Here is a 7,721-nt window from a genome sequence, read left to right on the forward strand (position 1 = left end):
TTTGGATGTTCTGCTCTACCAACAAAATGTGTCATTGTTTAATCGGATTGGCTTATAGGCTATAAACTGTTACTAGTATTGGCTAGTCATCCGACTAGGATTGTGATTAATAATAATGATGATTAAATCAATATTTTTCAATTTAATTGTATAAATGTGTACGTAGAGCAGAACAAAGTGTATATACATGAACGATAGATAGATTAGATAGGTAGATAGATAGATAGATAGATAGATAGATAGATAGATAGATAGATATGATCCTTCTTGAACACTTTATGTTTAATCCCTGTGAACCAATCTATATCATAAAAATCAAAGTCTGTCTGTCTGTCCTTCTGTCTGTCTGTCTGTCCTCTATAGACTTCCAAACGCCTGAACCGTTTGACCCCAAATTTGGCACACAGATACATTGGGTACCCGGGAAGGTTATTGCGAAGGTCCCGTCCCCGCCAGATGTACAGGAGAGGAGGGGGAGGGGAAAGAGAGGCACCCCATAGAGATGAATGGGAAAATCTCCTCACTGCAAACACAGGTGATATAATTAGCTGCAGCAGACACGGCAGTTGGAGCCTTAGCAACCAATAGGATTACTGCTTTCATTTTCACAGGGAGCAATGGTTGCTAGGGAAGCTGCCTCACAACATCCACAGTAATAACTGGTAGACCCCCTACTCCAACTATACAGGACATGTATATACAGGACCCCCTACTCCATCTATACAGGACATGTATATACAGGACCCCCTACTCCATCTATACAGTACATGTATATACAGGACGCCCTACTCCATCTATACAGTACATGTATATACAGGGCCCCCTACTCCATCTATACAGTACATGTATATACAGGACCCCCTACTCCATCTATACAGTACATGTATATACAGGGCCCCCTACTCCATCTATACAGTACATGTATATACAGGACCCCCTACTCCATCTATACAGTACATGTATATACAGGACCCCCTACTCCATCTATACAGGACATGTATATACAGGACCCCCTACTCCATCTATACAGTACATGTATATACAGGACCCCCTACTCCATCTATACAGTACATGTATCCAGGACCCCCTACTCCATCTATACAGTACATGTATATACAGGACCCCCTACTCCATCTATACAGTACATGTATATACAGGACCCCCTACTCCATCCATACAGTACATGTATATACAGGACCCCCTACTCCATCTATACAGTACATGTATATACAGAACCCCTACTCCATCTATACAGTACATGTATATACAGGGCCCCCTACTCCATTTATACAGTACATGTATATACAGGACCCCCTACTCCATCTATACAGTACATGTATATACAGGACCCCCTACTCCATCTATACAGTACATGTATATACAGGACCCTCTACTCCATCTATACAGTACATGTATATACAGGGCCCCCTACTCCATCCATACAGTACATGTATATACAGGGCCCCCTACTCCATCTATACAGTACATGTATATACAGGACCCCCTACTCCATCCATACAGTACATGTACATACAGGGCACAACAGGTATACCAAACTGTGACTGGGTAACACTGCTACACCAGACCTGACCAATACCGCCATACTGTGACTGGATAACACTGTCATACCAGACCTGACCAATACCGCCATACTGTGACTGGATAACACTGCCAGACCTGACCAATACCTCCATACTGTGACTGGATAACACCTCCATACCAGACCTGACCAATACCGCCATACTGTGACTGGGTAACACCGCCACACCAGACCTGACCAATACCGCCATACTGTGATTGGATAACACTGCCACACCAGACCTGACCAATACCGCCATACTGTGAATGGATAACACTGTCATAACAGACCTGACCAATACCGCCATACTGTGACTGGATAAAACTGCCATACCAGACCTGACCAATACCGCCATACTGTGCTGGATAACACTGTCATACCAGACCTGACCAATACCGCCATACTGTGACTGGATAACACTGCCATACTAGACCTGACCAATACCGGCAAACTGTGACTGGGTAACACCGCCACACCAGTCCTGACCAATACCACCATACTGTGACTGGATAACACCATCATATCAGACCTGACCAATACTGCCATACTGTCACTGGATAACACCGCTATACCAGACCTGACCAATACCACCATACCATGACTGGATAACACCGCCACACCAGACCTGACCAATACCGCCATACTGTGACTGGATAACACCCCCATACCAGACATGACCAATACCGACACACTGTGACTAAATAACACCGCCGTACGGGTAAATACAACCCTGCAGGTATACAGGACACTACAGGTATACAGGACCCCAAAACTATACACTACAAGTGCACGGGACCTCCACAAAACTATATACTACAGGTATACAGGACCCCAAACTTTACACTACAGGTATACAGGACCCCAAAACTATATACTTCAGGTATACAGGACCTCCACCAACTATATACTTCAGGTATACAGGACCTCCACCAACTATATACTACAGGTATACAGGACCCCAAACTATACACTACAGGTATACAGGACCCCAAAACTATACACTACAGGTATACAGGAACTCCACCAACTATATACTACAGGTATATAGGACCCCAAACTATACACTACAGGTATACAGGACCTCAAAACCATACACTACAGGTATACAGGACCTACACAAACTCTATAATACAGGTATACAGCACCTTCACCAACTCTATACTACAAGTATACAGGACCCCAAATATACTACAGGTATACAGGAACTCCACGAGCTATATACTACAGGTATATAGGACCCCAAACTATACACTACAGGTATACAGGACCTCCACCAACTCTATACTATAGTTATACAGGACCCTCAAACTATTTACTACAGGTATAAAGGACCCCCGAACTATATATTACAGGTATACAAGACCTCCACCAATTATACACTACAGGTATCCAGGACCCTCAAACTATAAACTACAGGTATACAAGACCTCCACCAACTATACATTACAGGTATACAGCACCAACTATATACTACAGGTATACAGGACCCCCAAACTATACAGTACAGGTATACAGGACCTTCACCAACTGTACACTGCAGGTATACAGGACCTCCCTCAACTATACACTATAGGTATACAGCCCCCCCAACTATGCACTACAGATATGCGAGACCCCTAAAAACTATACATTGTGGGTATACAGAACCCCTCCAACTATGCACTACAGGTATACACTAATTCCACTGATTAACTCAGATGAAACAATACCTTTAGCTTGGCCTCCTGGGCACCTTAGAACAAATCTAATTAACACACTCACACTTTATACCCGGGCAGCGCCGGGTACATTTTCTAGTATATAATATAATGTAATATGGGAATGGAAATTGCTTATTGTTTATATTTTCTTATCTGACATATATATTGTCTCTGTAATAATATAAATCCCAATAAAAATGATTGAAACAGAATATAATGTATATGGGATATAATATAATCTTAATGGGAGATGTGGTGAAATTAGCCATATAGAGCCCACTGAACTGAACTGTTTGTTTAACCCTTTAACCACAGAGTGTCTACATTTACACCCTTGGTGCCTGGGCTTTAATGCCAGATGGCATGAATGTACGCTTTTCCAGGGTTTACAGCAGGGATGTGGAACCTCCGGCTCCAGCTGTTGCAAAACTACAATTCCCATCATGCCTGGACAGCCAAAGGGAAGGTGGAGGGCCTAAGGTTCCCCATCCCTGGTTTGGAGATAAGAAGTAAGCTCGCTTCATAACTGGTGTGGACTGGCTGATACAGCTGCCAGGTTCTCACCATCAATGACAGTGTAAGTGGAAGCAGCCGCTCCTGTCACCGATCGGGAACCCCAAAGTATGTCTGCAGGGCTCCTGATCAAATTGCCTGACTGATGGAGGTATACAGCTTAACTCCGTGCGGTCTGATCTTCAGTCTTCTAAAAGAGTCTGCCACAGGCAGGCTCTATCAAAAGATCACGGATAGCACTAATCAATGCTATGCTATGGCACACTGTGTTTTTGCAGTCCGTTTGAGGTATATGTGTTATGGAAAAAAAAACAGATGCAATTGTGTGCAATCTATTTGGATGCATTTTTCCATTAACTTCCATTCTAAAAAAAAAAAAAAGGGATCAAATCAAAATGGATGCGTTTTATTTTCTTAGTGGTTGACCACATTTTTGTATATGTTAAAAGTAACCATTTAAACAGACTGCAAAAAACGCAGTGTGAACCAAGCCTTAAAAAGTGTAAAAAAATAAAAGTTGAAATCATTTACATTCCCATATTTATAAATAAAACACATAAAAATAAAACACATAAACATAAAAATAATAAAATTAATAAACATATTATATATGGTAGCTTGCATAATTGTCCAATTTATTAAAATAGAACATTATTTTTCATGCATGACACAGTGAACAGTGTAAACAAAGATCAGTAAAAAATGCAAGGGTTGCAAATTTTTTATTACAAATTTATTACATTTTTATAAAAATTTTTACCATATTTATTACAAATTATAAAAAAGTGTTCAATACATCCCAGCTAAACAGATACGATACTAATAAAAACTAAAGATCATGGTGCAAAAAATCATGCCCTATACAGCCCCAATGGGTAAGAAAATAAAAGCGTTATAACAGCCATTTTAAATATACCTATTGGCAAAACAAAACGTTTTACAAAAAAAAGTAAAACATTAGAAGAGCAATATAAACATGCAAATCACTGTATTCAGACTATAGAATAAAGATACATTGAAAGTTTTACCATAAAGTGCCATAAAGTTACCATAAAAACACAAAGGAAACCTTCCAAAATTTGCCGAATTGCGGTTTTTTCCCCTCCAATTTAACCCCATAAATAATATTTCGTGGGTTTCGTCACTCATTTTATGGTAGATTGAAAGGCACCATTAAAAAGTACACTTGCTTCTGAAAAAAAAACAAGCCCTGTAGATGGAAAATAAAAGAGTTATGGTGGGAAGAAAAAAACTAAAATCAGAAATAAAAATTGTCCCAGTCATGAAGGTAATTTTAGGCTCTGTCCTTAAGGGGTTAATCACTACGGTGTTGCTATTGTATTATAAGCAATATATGAAAGTGTTTGTGTGCAGTAAAATAGTTACCATGTAGGTCTGCCTACATTGTACACCACTGACAGCAGCAGGGACACAAATCGCAGCAGCAACTATGATCAGCAGGCCCCCCACACACCTGGCCCGGGGAGACTGCACCTGGCCCTATCTAAGCCTAAAACAGTTATCAGCCCCTTCTCTTTCTCCAGTTGTAAAAATCTTCCTTCTTTCCTCACACTTTCATATGAGTCTCTGTGTCCCCGAGTTATATATTTTTTTTTGTGCCCCACATTATAATATTGCCCTTTTCTGTGCTTCAAGTGGTAATAATGCCCCCTTCTGTGCCTCAAGTGGTAATAATGCCCCCTTTCTTCCCTAAGTAGTAAGAAGGTGCATGCTAATTTTATTAAGCAGGCTGTGCCAGGCAGACATCAGCAGCTTCTCCGATGCCTCCTGTCAGCTGTGTCTGCGCTCTTTGTCTTAAAGGGGTTTTCTCTGGCTGAGACAGGAACTCTGTCTCAGTTCTCTATGAATCCCCTCTGGACAGTTCCTGTCTCAGCCAGAGATGTCAGCAGAGAGCACTGTGTCAGACTGAAAAGGAAACATTTTCTGCATGACATACAGCAGCTAATAAGTATGGGAAGACTTGAGATTTTTATAGTTTTAAATAGTTTTTAATAGAAGTAAATTACAAACATATATAACTTTCTGATATCAGTTTATTTGAATAAAAAAAGATTTTCGCAGGACAACCCCTTTAAGGACACAGACAAAGTTGATAGCAGTGGTGACCCTGCACAACACTGGGGTTGGGAGCCACGATAAAAGATTTCTACATTTTATATGTGGAGACAAAAGAAATTATGAATTTGCAAACATTATTAGAATGGACCCGAGTCAGCTAAGAGTCAATGGATAAATATGAAATGCAATACCCACATAATGTTTGTCAGTGCACTTTGACGTTTTTCTGTTTTTTGCTAAACTGTAGCAGACTTTGGGGCCTTTTATGACAGAGACTTCTTTAGGGGAGGAAAAAAAATATCATTTATCATTTATTCTGGCGTTTTGACATGAAAAAATCATATAAAAAAAAACCACAAGGACTAAAAGACCAGAGATTTAAAAAAAATCTATACTAATTTACACTAAAGTGTAAAAAAAGAATGCTTGAAAAAACTATTAAAGACTCTAATCTAGACTATGCTGGTTCGATTTCTTTGATGGCCACTAGAGATCAGACTTGGATGACATAAGAAGCTAAATGACAATAGATTTTAATCCAGCATTTATAATGGATTGGTTTAGGACAATGCAATATCACAGTTCCCACCCTGGTCACATGACATTTTATGGTGTTCAAAATACATATCTCCACATTAATAACTTTTCATTGAAGACATGTAGTAACTGGATTAATGGTTTTGTGACTTCAAATATACCAGCCAAAGACAGATAAATACTAATTAAAACAATTATATAGTAAAGGGAGCCTAGTGATGGATCTGTCTGTGATCTGTCATTTCTTATTTCCTGTCTTCAGATAACTAACGCTACTGTTCCATGTGTAATAACATTTAGTCCTTACAGTAAAGAACATTACATGTATAAAATTAATACTGGATCCATAAAAATCAGGTAGGAGAGGCCCTCATAAAAGTTGTGCTACTTTCCAGTCTGACTAAGAGAGAAGCAAAGTACCCGATAAAAAGGTTGTTTCTACCGAAGGTTGTTTCTTACCACAATATTTAAAATGTAAAAGATGATATTTTACTCAAGTACAAAATCTTGCAGTGATCTCTGGTATCTGCTTGTTTCACGTGCAGTTAGGTTATGTTCCCACTACGGGATTTTATCAGGAAAAGGTGGCTGTCTATTAATAATGATGGCTGCAAATAATTATCATGATCATTACCTTTGGCCGCCATTATCAATAGACAGCCGCCTTTTCCTGATAAGATCTCATAGTGGGAGTATAGCCTAACTTTCCTTTTTTTTTTTTTTCTGTATAAATCCACTACTGGGTGTTCAGATCACTGTGACTACGGCTTATCTCTCCCTAAACAAAGGGATTTTGCATCACGCCCAACCCCTATCCCCACCAACATCATCTGTCAGTGATCGATCAGGAGAGCTCAAGTGATGAGTATGGCCGACCAAACCCTAAGGGCCCTTTATGCAGTTTGTCAGCCACAAGCTTTACAAGTCTCCCCACATGTTTATGGTACTCTTTTCAAGTAGAAACATTATCCCTTTGAGAAAAAGAAAAGAAATTGCCCCCATTGTACCTAAAATGTTAAATGTAACCTGAAGCTACTGGGCTCTAGTGGAAAATCTGTAACAGGGCCCCCACCTGTCACTTTTCACTGGTGTCATGTAATGTGGCAATGAGGCCTTTGAGCCTAAGCGATGTCTGTGCAGACCTTGCCCAAATAGTCAATACTTTACCTGTCCACGTTCCCAGTCTTCTCAGGCACTCTGTATGCATCCCGACACCGCACACTGCAGCTTCAAAGTGGCCTGTCTGAGCTGACAGGCCGCTCAGCCAATCACTGGCCACAGCGGTACTGTGTATCGCTATTACACTTAGCGAT

This window comes from Dendropsophus ebraccatus, chromosome 11 (assembly GCF_027789765.1).
Source record: "Dendropsophus ebraccatus isolate aDenEbr1 chromosome 11, aDenEbr1.pat, whole genome shotgun sequence".
Lineage (NCBI taxonomy): Eukaryota > Metazoa > Chordata > Amphibia > Anura > Hylidae > Dendropsophus > Dendropsophus ebraccatus.